The 19,975-nt window shown below is 37.2% G+C and overlaps 23 non-coding genes across 23 annotated transcripts; all 23 read left to right on the plus strand.

Annotated features, from left to right (window-relative positions):
• The first annotated feature begins 894 nt into the window (after positions 1-894).
• On the plus strand, positions 895-967 carry TRNAV-AAC (transfer RNA valine (anticodon AAC)). The gene has a single exon. It is a non-coding gene; the product is annotated as a tRNA-Val (tRNA).
• A 1,102-nt stretch (positions 968-2,069) lies between these two features.
• On the plus strand, positions 2,070-2,142 carry TRNAV-AAC (transfer RNA valine (anticodon AAC)). The gene has a single exon. It is a non-coding gene; the product is annotated as a tRNA-Val (tRNA).
• Positions 2,143-2,259: 117 nt separating this feature from the next.
• Positions 2,260-2,332, plus strand: TRNAV-AAC (transfer RNA valine (anticodon AAC)). The gene has a single exon. It is a non-coding gene; the product is annotated as a tRNA-Val (tRNA).
• A 272-nt stretch (positions 2,333-2,604) lies between these two features.
• On the plus strand, positions 2,605-2,677 carry TRNAV-AAC (transfer RNA valine (anticodon AAC)). The gene has a single exon. It is a non-coding gene; the product is annotated as a tRNA-Val (tRNA).
• Positions 2,678-4,111: 1,434 nt separating this feature from the next.
• Positions 4,112-4,184, plus strand: TRNAV-AAC (transfer RNA valine (anticodon AAC)). Its single transcript has one exon. It is a non-coding gene; the product is annotated as a tRNA-Val (tRNA).
• Positions 4,185-4,797: 613 nt separating this feature from the next.
• Positions 4,798-4,870, plus strand: TRNAV-AAC (transfer RNA valine (anticodon AAC)). Its single transcript has one exon. It is a non-coding gene; the product is annotated as a tRNA-Val (tRNA).
• A 271-nt stretch (positions 4,871-5,141) lies between these two features.
• TRNAV-AAC (transfer RNA valine (anticodon AAC)) lies at positions 5,142-5,214 on the plus strand. Its single transcript has one exon. It is a non-coding gene; the product is annotated as a tRNA-Val (tRNA).
• Positions 5,215-5,636: 422 nt separating this feature from the next.
• On the plus strand, positions 5,637-5,709 carry TRNAV-AAC (transfer RNA valine (anticodon AAC)). The gene has a single exon. It is a non-coding gene; the product is annotated as a tRNA-Val (tRNA).
• Positions 5,710-6,565: 856 nt separating this feature from the next.
• TRNAE-UUC (transfer RNA glutamic acid (anticodon UUC)) lies at positions 6,566-6,638 on the plus strand. The gene has a single exon. It is a non-coding gene; the product is annotated as a tRNA-Glu (tRNA).
• Positions 6,639-6,718: 80 nt separating this feature from the next.
• TRNAV-AAC (transfer RNA valine (anticodon AAC)) lies at positions 6,719-6,791 on the plus strand. Its single transcript has one exon. It is a non-coding gene; the product is annotated as a tRNA-Val (tRNA).
• A 3,372-nt stretch (positions 6,792-10,163) lies between these two features.
• On the plus strand, positions 10,164-10,236 carry TRNAV-AAC (transfer RNA valine (anticodon AAC)). The gene has a single exon. It is a non-coding gene; the product is annotated as a tRNA-Val (tRNA).
• Positions 10,237-10,506: 270 nt separating this feature from the next.
• On the plus strand, positions 10,507-10,579 carry TRNAV-CAC (transfer RNA valine (anticodon CAC)). Its single transcript has one exon. It is a non-coding gene; the product is annotated as a tRNA-Val (tRNA).
• Positions 10,580-12,627: 2,048 nt separating this feature from the next.
• On the plus strand, positions 12,628-12,700 carry TRNAV-AAC (transfer RNA valine (anticodon AAC)). The gene has a single exon. It is a non-coding gene; the product is annotated as a tRNA-Val (tRNA).
• A 605-nt stretch (positions 12,701-13,305) lies between these two features.
• Positions 13,306-13,378, plus strand: TRNAV-AAC (transfer RNA valine (anticodon AAC)). The gene has a single exon. It is a non-coding gene; the product is annotated as a tRNA-Val (tRNA).
• A 115-nt stretch (positions 13,379-13,493) lies between these two features.
• TRNAV-AAC (transfer RNA valine (anticodon AAC)) lies at positions 13,494-13,566 on the plus strand. Its single transcript has one exon. It is a non-coding gene; the product is annotated as a tRNA-Val (tRNA).
• Positions 13,567-15,095: 1,529 nt separating this feature from the next.
• On the plus strand, positions 15,096-15,168 carry TRNAV-AAC (transfer RNA valine (anticodon AAC)). The gene has a single exon. It is a non-coding gene; the product is annotated as a tRNA-Val (tRNA).
• Positions 15,169-15,591: 423 nt separating this feature from the next.
• TRNAV-AAC (transfer RNA valine (anticodon AAC)) lies at positions 15,592-15,664 on the plus strand. The gene has a single exon. It is a non-coding gene; the product is annotated as a tRNA-Val (tRNA).
• A 270-nt stretch (positions 15,665-15,934) lies between these two features.
• Positions 15,935-16,007, plus strand: TRNAV-AAC (transfer RNA valine (anticodon AAC)). The gene has a single exon. It is a non-coding gene; the product is annotated as a tRNA-Val (tRNA).
• A 1,102-nt stretch (positions 16,008-17,109) lies between these two features.
• On the plus strand, positions 17,110-17,182 carry TRNAV-AAC (transfer RNA valine (anticodon AAC)). Its single transcript has one exon. It is a non-coding gene; the product is annotated as a tRNA-Val (tRNA).
• Positions 17,183-17,299: 117 nt separating this feature from the next.
• TRNAV-AAC (transfer RNA valine (anticodon AAC)) lies at positions 17,300-17,372 on the plus strand. Its single transcript has one exon. It is a non-coding gene; the product is annotated as a tRNA-Val (tRNA).
• Positions 17,373-17,644: 272 nt separating this feature from the next.
• Positions 17,645-17,717, plus strand: TRNAV-AAC (transfer RNA valine (anticodon AAC)). The gene has a single exon. It is a non-coding gene; the product is annotated as a tRNA-Val (tRNA).
• A 1,434-nt stretch (positions 17,718-19,151) lies between these two features.
• Positions 19,152-19,224, plus strand: TRNAV-AAC (transfer RNA valine (anticodon AAC)). The gene has a single exon. It is a non-coding gene; the product is annotated as a tRNA-Val (tRNA).
• Positions 19,225-19,837: 613 nt separating this feature from the next.
• On the plus strand, positions 19,838-19,910 carry TRNAV-AAC (transfer RNA valine (anticodon AAC)). The gene has a single exon. It is a non-coding gene; the product is annotated as a tRNA-Val (tRNA).
• Positions 19,911-19,975: the final 65 nt, after the last annotated feature.

The raw sequence follows: 19,975 nt of genomic DNA on the forward strand, positions 1-19,975 counted from the left end.
GATACTGTTACTATGAGTCTTCCAGGTTCAATACTTTTCCAACCCTGCAGAGGCAGTTTCTGTAGTGCAGTGGTTATCACGTTCACCTAACACGCAAAAGGTCCCCAGTTCGAAACTGGGCAGAAACATTTTTTTTATTTAGGATTTTAGGATTTTTCTGTTACTAGTAGCAGAAAAAATATTTTTGAAATCCCATATGCAAATTGCACTTCCAAGTTTAATTCTTTTCCGTTCCCCAAGAGGCAGTTTTTGTAGTGTAGAGGTTATCACATTCATCTCATATGCAAAAGGTCCTCAGTTTGAAAGTGGGCAGAAACATACTTTTACTTTATTATTTTATGAGGATTCTGTTACTATGGATCTTCCAGGTTCAATACTTTTCCATCCTCGCAGAAGAAGTTTCTGTAGTATAGTGGTTCTCACGTTCGCCTCACACGCGAAAGGTCCCCAGTTTGAAACTGGGTAGAAACATACTTTTACGTTATGATTTTAAGAGTATTCTGTTACTATGGCTCTTCCAGGTTCAATACTTTTCCAACCCCAAAGAGGCAGTTTCTGTAGTGTAGTGGTTATCACATACGCCTAACACACGAAAGGTCCCCAGTTCGAAACTGGGCAGAAACATTTTTTTTATTTATGATTTTAGGATTTTTCTGTTACTATTAGCAGAAAAAATATTTTTGAAAGCCCATATGCAAATTGCACTTCCAAGTTTAATTCTTTTCCGTTCCCCAAGAGGCAGTTATTGTAATGTAGTGGTTATCACATTCATCTCATATGCGAAAGGTCCTCAGTTTGAAAGTGGGCAGAAACATACTTTTACTTTATGATTTTATGAGGATTCTGTTACAATGGGTCTTCCAGGTTCAATACTTTTGCGTCCTCACAGAGGCAGTTTCTGTAGTGTAGTGGTTATCACGTTCGCCTAACACGCGAAAGGTCCCCATTTCAAAAATGGGCAGAAACATTTTTTTTATTTATTATTTTAGGATTTTTCAGTTACTATTAGCAGAAAAAATATTTTTGAAAGCCCATATGCAAATTGCACATCCAGGTTTAATTCTTTTCCATTCCCCAAGGGGCAGTTTCTGTAGTGTAGTGGTTATCACGTTCATCTCATATGCGAAAGATCCTCAGTTTGAAAGTGGGGCAGAAACATACTTTTACATTATGATTTTAAGAGTATTCTGTAACTATGGCTCTTCCAGGTTCAATACTTTGCCACTCCACAAGAGGCTGATTCTGTAGTGTAGTGGTTTTCACGTTCGCCTAACACGCGAAAGGTTCCCTGTTTGAAACTGGCCAGAAATTTAATTTTTATATAGGATTTTTCAGTTACTATTAGCAGAAAAAATGTTTTTGAAAGCCCATATGCAAATTGCACTTCTAAGTTTAATTCTTTTCCGTTCCCCAAGAGGCAGTTTCTGTAGTGTAGTGGTTATCACATTCATCTCATATGAGAAAGGTCCTCAGTTTGAAAGTGGGCAGAAACATACTTTTACTTTATGATTTTATGAGGATTCTGTTACTATGGCTCTTCCAGGTTCAATACTTTTGAGTTCCCGCAGAGGCAGTTTCTGTAGTGTAGTGGTTATCACGTTCACCTCACACGCAAAGGTCCCCAGTTCGAAGCTGGGCAGAAACATACTTTTACGTAATGATTTGTAGAGTATTCTGTTACTATGGCTCTTCCAGGTTCAATACTTATCCATCCCCACATAGGCAGTTTCTGTAGTGTAGTGGTTATCACAATCGCCTAACACGCGAAAGGTCCCCAGTTTGAAACTGGGTAGAAACTATTTTTTTTATTTATGATATTAGGATTTTTCTGTTACTATTAGCAGAAAAAATATTTTTGAAAGCCCATATGCAAATTGCACTTCTAAGTTTAATTCTTTTCCGTTCCCCAAGAGGCAGTTTCTGTAGTGTAGTGGTTATCACATTCATCTCATATGAGAAAGGTCCTCAGTTTGAAAGTGGGCAGAAACATACTTTTACTTTATGATTTTATGAGGATTCTGTTACTATGGCTCTTCCAGGTGCAATACTTTTCCAACCCCAGAGAGTTAGTTTCTGTAGTGTAGTGGTTATCACGATCGCCTAACACGCGAAAGGTCCCCAGTTCGAAACTGGGCAGAAACATTTTTTTTATTTATGATTTTAGGATTTTTCTGTTACTAGTAGCAGAAAAAATATTTTTGAAAGCCCATATGCAAATTGCACTTCCAAGTTTAATTCTTTTCCGTACCACAAGAGGCAGTTTCTGTAGTGTAGTGGTTATCACGTTCGCCTAACACGCGAAAGGTCCCCAGTTCAAAAATGGGCAGAAACTTTTTTTTTATTATTGATTTTAGGATTTTTCTGTTACTATTAGCAGAAAAAATATTTTTGAAAGCCAATATGCAAATTGCACATCCAGGTTTAATTCTTTTTTTCATTCCCCAAGAGGCTGTTTCTGTAGTGTAGTGGTTATCACGTTCATCTCATATGCGAAAGATCTTCTGTTTGAAAGTGGGCAGAATCAAACTTTTACTTTATGATTTTAAGAGTATTCTGTTACTATGGCTCTTCCTGGTTCAAAACTTTTCCAACCCAACAGAGGCAGTTTCTGTAGTGTAGTGGTTATCATGTTCGCCTAACATGTGAAAGGTCCCCAGTTCGAAACTGGGCAGAAACATTTTTTTTATTTATGATTTTAGGATTTTTCTGTTACTAGTAGCAGAAAAAATATTTTTGAAAGCCCATATGCAAATTGCACTTCCACATTTAATTCTTTTCCGTTCCCCAAGAGGCAGTTTTTGTAGTGTTGTGGTTATCACATTCATCTCATATGCGAAAAGTCCTCAGTTTGAAAGTAGGCTGAAACATACTTTTAGTTTATGATTTTATGAGTATTCTGTTACTATGGATCTTCCAGGTTCAATACTTTTGTGTTCCCAAAGGTGCTGTTTCTGTAGTGTAGTGGATTTCACGTTAGCCTAACACGCGAAAGGTCTCCAGTTCGAAACTGGCAGAAACATACTTTTACGTTATGATTTTAAGAGTATTCTGTTACTATGGCTCTTCCAGGTTCAATACTTTTCCATGCCCACAGTGGCAGTTTCTGTAGTGTAGTGGTTATCACAATCGCCTAACACGCGAAAGGTCCCCAGTTTGAAACTGGGTAGAAATTTTTTTTTTATTTATGATATTAGGATTTTTCTGTTACTATTAGCAGAAAAAATATTTTTGAAAGCCCATATGCAAATTGCACTTCCGAGTTTAATTCTTTTCAGTTCTCCAAGAGGCAGTTTTTGTAGTGAAGTGGTTATCATATTCATCTCATATGCGAAAGGTCCTCATTTTGAAAGTAGGCAGAAACATAATTTTACTTTATGATTTTATTAGTATTCTGTTACTATGGCTCTTCCAGGCTCAATACTTTTCCGTTGGCACAGAAGCAGTTTCTGTAGTGTAGTGGTTATCACGTTCGCCTAACACACAAAAAGTTCACAGTTTGAAACTGGGCAGAAAATTTATTTTTATTTAGGATTTTTCTGTTACTATTAGCAGAAAAAATATTTTTGAAAGCCCATATGCAAACTGCACTTCCAGGTTTAATTCTTTTCCATTCCCCAAGGGGCAGTTTCTGTAGTGTAGTGGTTATCACGTTCATCTCATATGCGAAAGATCCTCAGTTTGAAAGTGGGGCAGAAACATACTTTACATTATGATTTTAAGAGTATTATGTTACTATGGCTCTTCCAGGTTTAAACTTTGCCACTCCACAAGAGGCTGTTTCTGTAGTGTAGTGGTTATTACATTAGCCAAACACGCGAAAGGTTCCCTGTTTGAAACTGGCCAAAAATTTATTTTTTATTTAGAATTTTTCTGTTACTATTAGCAGAAAAAATATTTTTGAAAGCCCATATGCAAATTGTACTTATAAGTTTAATTCTTTTCCGTTCCCCAAGAGGCAGTTTCTGTAGTGTAGTGGTTATCACATTCATCTCATATGCGAAAGGTCCTCAGTTTGAAAGTGGGCAGAAACATACTTTTACTTTATGATTTTATGAGGATTCTGTTACTATGGCTCTTCCAGGTGCAATACTTTTCCAACCCCACAGTAGCAGTTTCTGTAGTGAAGTGGTTATCACGTTCGCCTAACACGCGAAAGGTCCCCAGTTCGAAACTGGGCAGAAACATTTTTTTTATTTATGATTTTAGGATTTTTCTGTTACTATTAGCAGAAAAAATATTTTTGAAAGACCATATGCAAATTGCACATCCAGGTTTAATTCTTTTCCGTTCCCCAAGAGGCAGTTTCTGTAGTGTAGTGGTTATCACGTTCATCTCATATGCGAAAGATCCTCAGTTTGAAAGTGGGCAGAAACATACTTTTACATTATGATTTTAAGAGTATTCTATAACTATGGCTCTTCCAGGTTCAATACTTTGCCACTCCACAAGAGGCTGTTTCTGTAGTGTAGTGGTTATCACGTTCGCCTCACACGCGAAAGGTCCCCTGTTTGAAACTGGGCAGAAACTTACTTTTGCTTTATGATTTTAAGAGTATTCTGTTACTATGGCTCTTCCCGGTTCAATTCTTTTCCAACCCCACAGAGGCAGTTTCTGTAGTGTAGTGGTTATCACGTACGCCTAACACGCGAAAAGTCCCCAGTTCGAAACTGTGCAGAAACATTTTTTTTATTTATGATTTTAGGATTTTTCTGTTACTAGTAGCAGAAAAAATATTTTTGAAAGCCCATATGCAAATTGCACTTCCAAGTTTAATTCTTTTCCGTTCCCCAAGAGGCAGTTTCTGTAGTGTAGTGGTTATCACGTTCGCCTAACACGCGAAAGGTCCCCAGTTCAAAAATGGGCAGAAACATTTTTTTTTATTATTGATTTTAGGATTTTTCTGTTACTATTAGCAGAAAAAATATTTTTGAAAGCCAATATGCAAATTGCACATCCAGGTTTAATTCTTTTCCGTTCCCCAAGAGGCAGTTTCTGTAGTGTAGTGGTTATCACGTTCATCTCATATGCGAAAGATCCTCAGTTTGAAAGTGGGCAGAAACATACTTTTACTTTATGATTTTAAGAGTATTCTGTTACTATGGCTCTTCCCGGTTCAATACTTTTCCAAACCCACAGAGGCAGTTTCTGTGGTGTAGTGGTTATCACGTTCGCCTAACACGCGAAAGGTCCCCAGTTCGAAACTGGGCAGAAACATTTTTTTTATTTATGATTTTAGGATTTTTCTGTTACTAGTAGCAGAAAAAATATTTTTGAAAGCCCATATGCAAATTGCACTTCCAAGTTTAATTCTTTTCCGTTCCAAAAGAGGCAGTTTTTGTAGTGTAGTGGTTATCACATTCATCTCATATGCGAAACGTCCTCAGTTTGAAAGTAGGCAGAAACATACTTTTACTTTATGATTTTATGAGGATTCTGTTACTTTGGGTCTTCCAGGTTCAATACTTTTGCGTCCCCGAAGAGGCAGTTTCTGTAGTATAGTGGTTATCAAGTTCACCTCACACGCAAAGGTCCCCAGTTCGAAACTGGGCAGAAACATACTTTTACGTTATGATTTTAAGAGTATTCTGTTACTATGGCTCTTCCAGGTTCAATACTTTTCCATCCCCAAAGAGGCAGTTTCTGTAGTGTAGTGGTTATCACATACGCCTAACACGCGAAAGATCCCCAGTTCGAAACTGGGCAGAAACATTTTTTTTATTTATGATTTTAGGATTTTTCTGTTACTATTAGCAGAAAAAATATTTTTGAAAACCCATATGCAAATTGCACTTCCGAGTTTAATTCTTTTCAGTTCTCCAAGAGGCAGTTTTTGTAGTGTAGTGGTTATCATATTCATCTCATATGCGAAAGGTCCTCATTTTGAAAGTAGGCAGAAACATACTTTTGCTTTATGATTTATTAGTATTCTGTTACTATGGCTCTTCCAGTTTCAATACTTTTCCATTGGCACAGACGCAGTTTCTGTAGTGTAGTGGTTATCACGTTCGCCTAACACGCAAAAAGTTCCCAGTTTGAAACTGGACAGAAAATTTCTTTTTATTTAGGATTTTTCTGTTACTATTAGCAGAAAAAATATTTTTGAAAGCAAATATGCAAATTGCACTTCCAGGTTTAATTATTTTCCGTTCCCCAAGAGGCAGTTTCTGTAGTGTAGTGGTTATCACGTTCATCTCATATGCGAAAGATCCTCAGTTTGAAAGTGGGCAGAAACATACTTTTACTTTATGATTTTAAGAGTATTCTATAACTATGGCTCTTCCAGGTTCAATACTTTGCCACTCCACAAGAGGCTGTTTCTGTAGTGTAGTGGTTATCACGTTCGCCTAACACGCGAAATGTCCCCTGTTTGAAACTGGGCAGAAATTTATTTTTTATTTAGGATTTTTCTGTTACTATTAGCAGAAAAAATATTTTTGAAAGCCCATATGCAAATTGCACTTCCAAGTTTAAAGTGGGCAGAAACATACTTTTACTTTATGATTTTTTGAGGATTCTGTTACTATGGGTCTTCCAGGTTCAATACTTTTCCGTTCTCGCAGAGGTAGTTTCTGTAGTGTAGTGGTTATCACGTTCGCCTTTCACGCGAATGGTCCCCAGTTCGAAACTGGGCAGAAACATACTTTTACGTTATGATTTTAAGAGTATTCTGTTACTATGGCTCTTCCAGGTTCAATACTTTTCCATCCCCAAAGAGGCAGTTTCTGTAGTGTAGTGGTTATCACATACGCCTAACACGCGAAAGGTCCCCAGTTCGAAACTGGGCAGAAACATTTTTTTTATTTATGATTTTAGGATTTTTCTGTTACTATTAGCAGAAAAAATATTTTTGAAAGCCCATATGCAAATTGTACTTCCAAGTTTAATTCTTTTCCGTTCACCAAGAGGCAGTTATTGTAATGTAGTGGTTATCACATTCATCTCATATGCGAAAGGTCCTCAGTTTGAAAGTGGGCAGAAACATACTTTTACTTTATGATTTTATGAGGATTCTGTTACTATGGGTCTTCCAGGTTCAATACTTTCCGTCCCCGCAGAGGCAGTTTCTGTAGTGTAGTGGTTATCACGTTCACCTCACACGCAAAGGTCCCCAGTTTGAAACTGGGTAGAAACATACTTTTACGTTATGATTTTAAGAGTATTCTGTTACAATGGCTCTTCCAGGTGCAATACTTTTCCGTCCCCACAGAGGCAGTTTCTGTAGTGTAGTGGTTATCACGTTCGCCTAACACGCAAAAAGTTCCCAGTTTGAAACTGGGCAGAAAATTTATTTTTATTTAGGATTTTTCTGTTACTATTAGCAGAAAAAATATTTTTGAAAGCCCATATGCAAATTGCACTTCCAGGTTTAATTCTTTTCCATTCCCCAAGAGGCAGTTTCTGTAGTGTAGTGGTTACCACGTTCATCTCATATGCGAAAGATCCTCAGTTTGAAAGTGGGGCAGAAACATACTTTTACATTATGATTTTAAGAGTATTCTGTTACTATGGCTCTTCCAGGTTCAATACTTTGCCACTCCACAAGAGGCTGTTTCTATAGTGTAGTGGTTATCATGTTCATCTCATATGCGAAAGGTTCCCTGTTCAAAACTGGGCAGAAACATACATTTACGTTATGATTTTAAGAGTATTCTGTTACTATTGCTTTTCCAGGTTCAATACTTTTCCGTACCCACAGAGGCAGTTTCTGTAGTGTAGTGGTTATCACATTTGCCAAACAAGCGAAAGGTCCCCATTTTGAAAGTGGGCAGAAACATAATTTTACTTTATGATTTTAAGAGTATTCTGTTATTATGGCTCTTCCAGGTTCAATACTTTTCCGTCCCCAATGAGGCAGTTTCTGTAGTGTAGTGGTTATCACATACGCCTAACACGCGAAAGGTCCCCAGCTCGAAACTGGGCAGAAACATTTTTTTTATTTAGGATTTTAGGATTTTTCTGTTACTATTAGCAGAAAAAATATTTTTGAAAGCCCATATGCAAATTGCACTTCCAAGTTTAATTCTTTTCCGTTCCCCAAGAGGCAGTTATTGTAATGTAGTGGTTATCACATTCATCTCAAATGCGAAAGGTCCTCAGTTTGAAAGTGGGCAGAAACATACTTTTACTTTATGATTTCATGAGGATTCTGTTATTATGGGTCTTCCAGGTTCAATACTTTTCCGCTCCGCAGAGGCAGTTTCTGTAGTGTAGTGGTTATCACATTCACCTCACACGCAAAGGTCCCCAGTTTGATACTGGGTAGAAACTTTTTTTTTATTTATGATATTAGGATATTTCTGTTACTATTAGGAGAAAAAAAATTTTGAAAGACCATATCCAAGTTGCACTTCCAAGTTTAATTCTTTTCAGTTCTCCAAGAGGCAGTTTTTGTAGTGTAGTGGTTATCATATTCATCTCATATGCGAAAGGTCCTCAGTTTGAAAGTAGGCAGAAACAAACTTTTACTTTATGATTTTATTAGTATTCTGTTACTATGGCTCTTCTAGGTTCAATACTTTTCTGTTGGCACAGAAGCAGTTTCTGTAGTGTAGTGGTTATCACATTCGCCTAACACGCAAAAAGTTCCCAGTTTGAAACTTGGCAGAAAATTTATTTTTATTTAGGATTTTTCTGTTACTATTAGCAGAAAAAATATTTTTGAAAGCCCATATGCAAATTGCACTTCAAAGTTTAATTCTTTTCCGTTCCCCAAGAGGCAGTTTTTGTAGTGTAGTGGTTATCACATTCATCTCATATGAGAAAGGTCCTCAGTTTGAAAGTGGCCAGAAACATACTTTTACTTTATGATTTTATGAGTATTCTGTTACTATGGGTCTTCCAGGTTCAATACTTTTCCGTTTTTGCAGAGGCAGTTTCTGTAGTGTAGTGTTTATCACGTTCGCCTCACATGTGAAAGCTCCCAAGTTCGAAACTGGGCAGAAACATACTTTTACGTTATGATTTTAAGAGTATTCTGTTACAATGGCTCTTCCATGTTCAATACTTTTCCGTTGGCACAGACGCAGTTTCTGTAGTGTAGTGGTTATCACGTTCGCCTAACACGCAAAAAGTTCCCAGTTTGAAACTGGGTAGAAACTTTTTTTTTATTTCTGATTTTAGGATTTTTCTGTTACTATTAGCAGAAAAAATATTTTTGAAAGCCCATATGCAAATTGCACTTCCGAGTTTAATTCTTTTCAGTTCTCCAAGAGGCAGTTTTTGTAGTGTAGTGGTAATCATATTCATCTCATATGCGAAAGGTCCTCAGTTTGAAAGTAGGCAGAAACATACTTTTACTTTATGATTTTATTAGTATTCTGTTACTATGGCTCTTCCAGTTTCAATACTTTTCCGTTGGCACAGACGCAGTTTCTGTAGTGTAGTGGTTATCACGTTCGCCTAACACGCAAAAAGTTCCCAGTTTGAAACTGGGCAGAAAATTTCTTTTTATTTAGGATTTTTCTGTTACTATTAGCAGAAAAAATATTTTTGAAAGCCCATATGCAAATTGCACTTCCAGGTTTAATTCTTTTCCATTCCCCAAGAGGCAGTTTCTGTAGTGTAGTGGTTACCACGTTCATCTCATATGCGAAAGATCCTCAGTTTGAAAGTGGGGCAGAAACATACTTTTACATTATGATTTTAAGAGTATTCTGTTACTATGGCTCTTCCAGGTTCAATACTTTGCCACTCCACAAGAGGCTGTTTCTGTAGTGTAGTGGTTATCATGTTCATCTCATATGCGAAAGGTCCTCAGTTTGAAAGTGGGCAGAAACATACTTTTACTTTATTATTTTTTGAGGATTCTGTTACTATGGTTCTTCCAGGATCAGTATTTTTCCGTCCCTGCAGAGGCAGTTTCTGTAGTGTAGTGGTTATCACATTCGCCTTACACGCGACAGGTCCCCTGTTCGAAACTGGGCAGAAACATACTTTTACGTTATGATTTTAAGAGTATTCTGTTACTATGGCTTTTCCAGGTTCAATACTTTTCCGTACCCACAGAGGCAGTTTCTGTAGTGTAGTGGTTATCACATTTGCCAAACAAGCGAAAGGTCCCCATTTTGAAAGTGGGCAGAAACATACTTTTACTTTATGATTTTATGAGGATAATGTTACTATAGGTCTTCCAAGTTCAATACTTTTCCATCCCTGCAGAGGCAGTTTCTGTAGTGTAGTGGTTATCACGTTTGCCTAACACGCGAAAGGTCCCCAGTTCGAAACTGGGCTGAAACATTTTTTTTATTTATGATTTTAGGATTTTTCTGTTACTCTTAGCATAAAAAATATTTTTGAAAGCCCATATGCAAATTGCACTTCCAAGTTTAATTCTTTTCCGATCCCCAAGAGGCAGTTTTTGTAGTGTAGTGGTTATCACATTCATCTCATATGCGAAAGGTCCTCAGTTTGAAAGTAGGCAGAAACATACTTTTACTTTATGATTTTATGAGGATTCTGTTACTATGGATCTTCCAGGTTCAATACTTTTCCATCCTCGCAGAGGTAGTTTCTGTAGTGTAGTGGTTATCATGTTCGCCTCACACGCGAAAGGTCCCCAGTTCGAAACTGGGCAGAGACATACATTTACGTTATGATTTTAAGAGTATTCTGTTATTATGGCTCTTCCAGGTTCAATACTTTTCCATCCCCAAAGAGGCAGTTTCTGTAGTGTAGTGGTTATCACATACGCCTAACACGCGAAAGGTCCCCAGCTCGAAACTGGGCAGAAACATTTTTTTTATTTAGGATTTTAGGATTTTTCTGTTACTATTAGCAGAAAAAATATTTTTGAAAGCCCATATGCAAATTGCACTTCCAAGTTTAATTCTTTTCCGTTCCCCAAGAGGCAGTTATTGTAATGTAGTGGTTATCACATTCATCTCAAATGCGAAAGGTCCTCAGTTTGAAAGTGGGCAGAAACATACTTTTACTTTATGATTTTATGAGGATTCTGTTATTATGGGTCTTCCAGGTTCAATACTTTTCCATCCCCGCAGAGGCAGTTTCTGTAGTGTAGTGGTTATCACATTCACCTCACACGCAAAGGTCCCCAGTTTGATACTGGGTAGAAACTTTTTTTTTATTTATGATATTAGGATTTTTCTGTTACTATTAGCAGAAAAAAAATTTTGAAAGACCATATCCAAGTTGCACTTCCGAGTTTAATTCTTTTCAGTTCTCCAAGAGGCAGTTTTTGTAGTGTAGTGGTTATTATATTCATCTCATATGCAAAAGGTCCTCAGTTTGAAAGTAGGCAGAAACAAACTTTTACTTTATGATTTTATTAGTATTCTGTTACTATGGCTCTTCCAGGTTCAATACTTTTCCGTTGGCACAGAAGCAGTTTCTGTAGTGTAGTGGTTATCACATTCGCCTAACACGCAAAAAGTTCCCAGTTTGAAACTGGGCAGAAAATTTATTTTTATTTAGGATTTTTCTGTTACTATTAGCAGAAAAAATATTTTTGAAAGCCCATATGCAAATTGCACTTCAAAGTTTAATTCTTTTCCGTTCCCCAAGAGGCAGTTTTTGTAGTGTAGTGGTTACCACATTCATCTCATATGAGAAAGGTCCTCAGTTTGAAAGTGGGCAGAAACATACTTTTACGTTATGATTTTAAGAGTATTCTGTTACTATGGCTCTTCCAGGTTCAATACTTTTCCGTCCCCACAGAGGCAGTTTCGGTAGTGTAGTGGTTATCACGTTCGCCTAACACGAAAAAAGTTCCCAGTTTGAAACTGGGCAGAAAATTTCTTTTTATTTAGGATTTTTCTGTTACTATTAGCAGAAAAAATATTTTTGAAAGCCCATATGTAAATTGCACTTCCAGGTTTAATTCTTTTCCATTCCCCAAGAGGCAGTTTCTGTAGTGTAGTGGTTATCACGTTCATCTCATATGCGAAAGATCCTCAGTTTGAAAGTGGGGCAGAAACATACTTTTACATTATGATTTTAAGTGTATTCTGTTACTATGGCTCTTCCAGGTTCAATACTTTGCCACTCCACAAGAGGCTGTTTCTGTAGTGTAGTGGTTATCATGTTCATCTCATATGCGAAAGGTCCTCAGTTTGAAAGTGGGCAGAAACATACTTTTACTTTATGATTTTATGAGTATTCTGTTACTATGGCTCTTCCAGTTTCAATACTTTTCCGTTGGCACAGACGCTGTTTCTGTAGTGTACTGGTTATCACGTTCGCCTAACACGCAAAAAGTTCCCAGTTTGAAAGTGGGGCAGAAACATACTTTTACATTATGATTTTAAGTGTATTCTGTTACTATGTCTCTTCCAGATTCAATACTTTGCCACTCCACAAGAGGCTGTTTCTGTAGTGTTGTGGTTATCATGTTCATCTCATATGCGAAAGGTCCTCAGTTTGAAAGTGGGCAGAAACATACTTTTACTTTATGATTTTTTGAGGATTCTGTTACTATGGGTCTTCCAGGTTCAATATTTTTCCTTCCCTGCAGAGGCAGGTTCTGTAGAGTAGTGGTTATCATGTTCGCCTCACACGCGAAAGGTCCCCAGTTCGAAACTGGGCAGAAACATACTTTTACGTTATGATTTTAAGAGTATTCTGTTACTATGGCTCTTCCAGGTTCAATACTTTTCCGTACCCACAGAGGCAATTTCTGTAGTGTAGTGGTTATCACGTTCGCCTAACACGCGAAAGGTCCCCAGTTCAAAAATGGGCAGAAACATTTTTTTTATTTATGATTCTAGGATTTTTCAGTTACTATTAGCAGAAAAAATATTTTTGAAAGCCAATATGCAAATTGCACATCCAGGTTTAATTCTTTTCCATTCCCTAAGGGGCAATTTCTGTAGTGTAGTGGTTATCACGTTCATCTCATATGCGAAAGATCCTCAGTTTGAAAGTGGGCAGAAACATACTTTTACTTTATGATTTTATGAGGATTCTGTTACAATGGGTCTTCCAGGTTCAATACTTTGCCACTCCACAAGAGGCTGATTCTGTAGTGTAGTGGTTATCACGTTCGCCTAACACGCGAAAGGTTCCCTGTTTGAAACTGGCCAGAAATTTAATTTTTATTTAGGATTTTTCAGTTACTATTAGCAGAAAAAATGTTTTTGAAAGCCCATATGCAAATTGCACTTCTAAGTTTAATTCTTTTCCGTTCCCCAAGAGGCAGTTTCTGTAGTGTAGTGGTTATCACATTCATCTCATATGAGAAAGGTCCTCAGTTTGAAAGTGGGCAGAAACATACTTTTACTTTATGATTTTATGAGGATTCTGTTACTATGGCTCTTCCAGGTGCAATACTTTTCCAACCCCACAGAGGTAGTTTCTGTAGTGTAGTGGTTATCACGTTCGCCTAACACGCGAAAGGTCCCCAGTTTGAAACTGGTCAGAAACATTTTTTTTATTTATGATTTTAGGATTTTTCTGTTACTATTAGCAGAAAAAATATTTTTGAAAGCCCATATGCAAATTGCACTTCCAAGTTTAATTCTTTTCCGTTCAAAGAGGCAGTTTCTGTAGTGTAGTGGTTATCACGTTCGCCTAACACGCGAAAGGTCCCCAGTTCAAAAATGGGCAGAAACATTTTTTTTATTATTGATTTTAGGATTTTTCTGTTACTATTAGCAGAAAAAATATTTTTGAAAGCCAATATGCAAATTGCACATCCAGGTTTAATTCTTTTCCATTCCCCAAGAGGCTGTTTCTGTAGTGTAGTGGTTATCACGTTCATCTCATATGCGAAAGATCTTGTTTGAAAGTGGGCAGAAACAAACTTTTACTTTATGATTTTAAGAGTATTCTGTTACTATGGCTCTTCCCGGTTCAATACTTTTCCAACCCCACAGAGGCAGTTTCTGTAGTGTAGTGGTTATCACGTTCGCCTCACACGCGAAAGGTCCCCTGTTTGAAACTGGGCAGAAACTTACTTTTACTTTATGATTTTAAGAGTATTCTGTTACTATGGCTCTTCCCGGTTTAATACTTTTCCAACCCCACAGAGGCAGTTTCTGTAGTGTAGTGGTTATCAGGTTCGACTAACATGCGAAAGGTCCCCAGTTCTACTGGGCAGAACCATTTTTTTTATTTATGATTTTAGGATTTTTCTGTTACTAGTAGGAGAAAAAATATTTTTGAAAGCCCATATGCAAATTGCACTTCCAGGTTTAATTCTTTTCCATTCCCCAAGAGGCAGTTTCTGTAGTGTAGTTGTAATCACGTTCATCTCATATGCGAAAGATCCTCAGTTTGAAAGTGGGGCAGAAACATACTTTTACATTATGATTTTAAGTGTATTCTGTTACTATGGCTCTTCCAGGTTCAATACTTTGCCACTCCACAAGAGGCTGTTTCTGTAGTGTAGTGGTTATCATGTTCATCTCATATGCGAAAGGTCCTCAGTTTGAAAGTGGGCAGAAACATACTTTTACTTTATGATTTTATGAGTATTCTGTTACTATGGCTCTTCCAGTTTCAATACTTTTCCGTTGGCACAGACGCTGTTTCTGTAGTGTACTGGTTATCACGTTCGCCTAACACGCAAAAAGTTCCCAGTTTGAAAGTGGGGCAGAAACATACTTTTACATTATGATTTTAAGTGTATTCTGTTACTATGGCTCTTCCAGATTCAATACTTTGCCACTCCACAAGAGGCTGTTTCTGTAGTGTAGTGGTTATCATGTTCATCTCATATGCGAAAGGTCCTCAGTTTGAAAGTGGGCAGAAACATACTTTTACTTTATGATTATTTTAGGATTCTGTTACTATGGGTCTTCCAGGTTCAATAGTTTTCCGTCCCTGCAGAGGCAGTTTCTGTAGTGTAGTGGTTATCATGTTTGCCTCACACGCGAAAGGTCCCCAGTTCGAAACTGGGCAGAAAAATACTTTTACGTTATGATTTTAAGAGTATTCTGTTACTATGGCTCTTCCAGGTTCAATACTTTTCCGTACCCACAGAGGCAGTTTCTGTAGTGTAGTGGTTATCACATTCGCCAAACAAGCGAAAGGTCCCCAGTTTGAAAGTGGGCAGAAACATACTTTTACTTTATGATTTTATGAGGATACTGTTACTATGAGTCTTCCAGGTTCAATACTTTTCCAACCCTGCAGAGGCAGTTTCTGTAGTGCAGTGGTTATCACGTTCACCTAACATGCGAAAGGTCCCCAGTTCGAAACTGGGCAGAAACATTTTTTTTATTTAGGATTTTAGGATTTTTCTGTTACTAGTAGCAGAAAAAATATTTTTGAAATCCCATATGCAAATTGCACTTCCAAGTTTAATTCTTTTCCGTTCCCCAAGAGGCAGTTTTTGTAGTGTAGAGGTTATCACATTCATCTCATATGCAAAAGGTCCTCAGTTTGAAAGTGGGCAGAAACATACTTTTACTTTATTATTTTATGAGGATTCTGTTACTATGGATCTTCCAGGTTCAATACTTTTCCATCCTCGCAGAAGTAGTTTCTGTAGTATAGTGGTTCTCACGTTCGCCTCACACGCGAAAGGTCCCCAGTTTGAAACTGGGTAGAAACATACTTTTACGTTATGATTTTAAGAGTATTCTGTTACTATGGCTCTTCCAGGTTCAATACTTTTCCAACCCCAAAGAGGCAGTTTCTGTAGTGTAGTGGTTATCACATACGCCTAACACGCGAAAGGTCCCCAGTTCGAAACTGGGCAGAAACATTTTTTTTATTTATGATTTTAGGATTTTTCTGTTACTATTAGCAGAAAAAATATTTTTGAAAGCCCATATGCAAATTGCACTTCCAAGTTTAATTCTTTTCCGTTCCCCAAGAGGCAGTTATTGTAATGTAGTGGTTATCACATTCATCTCATATGCGAAAGGTCCTCATTTTGAAAGTGGGCAGAAACATACTTTTACTTTATGATTTTATGAGGATTCTGTTACAATGGGTCTTCCAGGTTCAATACTTTTGCGTCCTCACAGAGGCAGTTTCTGTAGTGTAGTGGTTATCACGTTCGCCTAACACGCGAAAGGTCCCCATTTCAAAAATGGGCAGAAACATTTTTTTTATTTATTATTTTAGGATTTTTCAGTTACTATTAGCAGAAAAAATATTTTTGAAAGCCCATATGCAAATTGCACATCCAGGTTTAATTCTTTTCCATTCCCCAAGGGGCAGTTTCTGTAGTGTAGTGGTTATCACGTTCATCTCATATGCGAAAGATCCTCAGTTTGAAAGTGGGGCAGAAACATACTTTTACATTATGATTTTAAGAGTATTCTGTAACTATGGCTCTTCCAGGTTCAATACTTTGCCACTCCACAAGAGGCTGATTCTGTAGTGTAGTGGTTTTCACGTTCGCCTAACACGCGAAAGGTTCCCTGTTTGAAACTGGCCAGAAATTTAATTTTTATATAGGATTTTTCAGTTACTATTAGCAGAAAAAATGTTTTTGAAAGCCCATATGCAAATTGCACTTCTAAGTTTAATTCTTTTCCGTTCCCCAAGAGGCAGTTTCTGTAGTGTAGTGGTTATCACATTCATCTCATATGAGAAAGGTCCTCAGTTTGAAAGTGGGCAGAAACATACTTTTACTTTATGATTTTATGAGGATTCTGTTACTATGGCTCTTCCAGGTTCAATACTTTTGAGTTCCCGCAGAGGCAGTTTCTGTAGTGTAGTGGTTATCACGTTCACCTCACACGCAAAGGTCCCCAGTTCGAAGCTGGGCAGAAACATACTTTTACGTAATGATTTGTAGAGTATTCTGTTACTATGGCTCTTCCAGGTTCAATACTTATCCATCCCCACATAGGCAGTTTCTGTAGTGTAGTGGTTATCACAATCGCCTAACACGCGAAAGGTCCCCAGTTTGAAACTGGGTAGAAACTATTTTTTTTATTTATGATATTAGGATTTTTCTGTTACTATTAGCAGAAAAAATATTTTTGAAAGCCCATATGCAAATTGCACTTCTAAGTTTAATTCTTTTCCGTTCCCCAAGAGGCAGTTTCTGTAGTGTAGTGGTTATCACATTCATCTCATATGAGAAAGGTCCTCAGTTTGAAAGTGGGCAGAAACATACTTTTACTTTATGATTTTATGAGGATTATGTTACTATGGCTCTTCCAGGTGCAATACTTTTCCAACCCCAGAGAGTTAGTTTCTGTAGTGTAGTGGTTATCATGATCGCCTAACACGCGAAAGGTCCCCAGTTCGAAACTGGGCAGAAACATTTTTTTTATTTATGATTTTAGGATTTTTCTGTTACTAGTAGCAGAAAAAATATTTTTGAAAGCCCATATGCAAATTGCACTTCCAAGTTTAATTCTTTTCCGTACCACAAGAGGCAGTTTCTGTAGTGTAGTGGTTATCACGTTCGCCTAACACGCGAAAGGTCCCCAGTTCAAAAATGGGCAGAAACTTTTTTTTTATTATTGATTTTAGGATTTTTCTGTTACTATTAGCAGAAAAAATATTTTTGAAAGCCAATATGCAAATTGCACATCCAGGTTTAATTCTTTTTTTCATTCCCCAAGAGGCTGTTTCTGTAGTGTAGTGGTTATCACGTTCATCTCATATGCGAAAGATCTTCTGTTTGAAAGTGGGCAGAATCAAACTTTTACTTTATGATTTTAAGAGTATTCTGTTACTATGGCTCTTCCTGGTTCAAAACTTTTCCAACCCAACAGAGGCAGTTTCTGTAGTGTAGTGGTTATCATGTTCGCCTAACATGTGAAAGGTCCCCAGTTCGAAACTGGGCAGAAACATTTTTTTTATTTATGATTTTAGGATTTTTCTGTTACTAGTAGCAGAAAAAATATTTTTGAAAGCCCATATGCAAATTGCACTTCCACATTTAATTCTTTTCCGTTCCCCAAGAGGCAGTTTTTGTAGTGTTGTGGTTATCACATTCATCTCATATGCGAAAAGTCCTCAGTTTGAAAGTAGGCTGAAACATACTTTTAGTTTATGATTTTATGAGTATTCTGTTACTATGGATCTTCCAGGTTCAATACTTTTGTGTTCCCAAAGGTGCTGTTTCTGTAGTGTAGTGGATTTCACGTTAGCCTAACACGCGAAAGGTCTCCAGTTCGAAACTGGCAGAAACATACTTTTACGTTATGATTTTAAGAGTATTCTGTTACTATGGCTCTTCCAGGTTCAATACTTTTCCATGCCCACAGTGGCAGTTTCTGTAGTGTAGTGGTTATCACAATCGCCTAACACGCGAAAGGTCCCCAGTTTGAAACTGGGTAGAAATTTTTTTTTTATTTATGATATTAGGATTTTTCTGTTACTATTAGCAGAAAAAATATTTTTGAAAGCCCATATGCAAATTGCACTTCCGAGTTTAATTCTTTTCAGTTCTCCAAGAGGCAGTTTTTGTAGTGAAGTGGTTATCATATTCATCTCATATGCGAAAGGTCCTCATTTTGAAAGTAGGCAGAAACATAATTTTACTTTATGATTTTATTAGTATTCTGTTACTATGGCTCTTCCAGGCTCAATACTTTTCCGTTGGCACAGAAGCAGTTTCTGTAGTGTAGTGGTTATCACGTTCGCCTAACACACAAAAAGTTCACAGTTTGAAACTGGGCAGAAAATTTATTTTTATTTAGGATTTTTCTGTTACTATTAGCAGAAAAAATATTTTTGAAAGCCCATATGCAAACTGCACTTCCAGGTTTAATTCTTTTCCATTCCCCAAGGGGCAGTTTCTGTAGTGTAGTGGTTATCACGTTCATCTCATATGCGAAAGATCCTCAGTTTGAAAGTGGGGCAGAAACATACTTTACATTATGATTTTAAGAGTATTCTGTTACTATGGCTCTTCCAGGTTTAAACTTTGCCACTCCACAAGAGGCTGTTTCTGTAGTGTAGTGGTTATTACATTAGCCAAACACGCGAAAGGTTCCCTGTTTGAAACTGGCCAAAAATTTATTTTTTATTTAGAATTTTTCTGTTACTATTAGCAGAAAAAATATTTTTGAAAGCCCATATGCAAATTGTACTTATAAGTTTAATTCTTTTCCGTTCCCCAAGAGGCAGTTTCTGTAGTGTAGTGGTTATCACATTCATCTCATATGCGAAAGGTCCTCAGTTTGAAAGTGGGCAGAAACATACTTTTACTTTATGATTTTATGAGGATTCTGTTACTATGGCTCTTCCAGGTGCAATACTTTTCCAACCCCACAGTAGCAGTTTCTGTAGTGAAGTGGTTATCACGTTCGCCTAACACGCGAAAGGTCCCCAGTTCGAAACTGGGCAGAAACATTTTTTTTATTTATGATTTTAGGATTTTTCTGTTACTATTAGCAGAAAAAATATTTTTGAAAGCCCATATGCAAATTGCACATCCAGGTTTAATTCTTTTCCGTTCCCCAAGAGGCAGTTTCTGTAGTGTAGTGGTTATCACGTTCATCTCATATGCGAAAGATCCTCAGTTTGAAAGTGGGCAGAAACATACTTTTACATTATGATTTTAAGAGTATTCTATAACTATGGCTCTTCCAGGTTCAATACTTTGCCACTCCACAAGAGGCTGTTTCTGTAGTGTAGTGGTTATCACGTTCGCCTCACACGCGAAAGGTCCCCTGTTTGAAACTGGGCAGAAACTTACTTTTGCTTTATGATTTTAAGAGTATTCTGTTACTATGGCTCTTCCCGGTTCAATTCTTTTCCAACCCCACAGAGGCAGTTTCTGTAGTGTAGTGGTTATCACGTACGCCTAACACGCGAAAAGTCCCCAGTTCGAAACTGTGCAGAAACATTTTTTTTATTTATGATTTTAGGATTTTTCTGTTACTAGTAGCAGAAAAAATATTTTTGAAAGCCCATATGCAAATTGCACTTCCAAGTTTAATTCTTTTCCGTTCCCCAAGAGGCAGTTTCTGTAGTGTAGTGGTTATCACGTTTGCCTAACACGCGAAAGGTCCCCAGTTCAAAAATGGGCAGAAACATTTTTTTTTATTATTGATTTTAGGATTTTTCTGTTACTATTAGCAGAAAAAATATTTTTGAAAGC

This window comes from Taudactylus pleione, unplaced genomic scaffold, assembly GCF_031769625.1.
Source record: "Taudactylus pleione unplaced genomic scaffold, aTauple2 ptg000050l, whole genome shotgun sequence".
Lineage (NCBI taxonomy): Eukaryota > Metazoa > Chordata > Amphibia > Anura > Myobatrachidae > Taudactylus > Taudactylus pleione.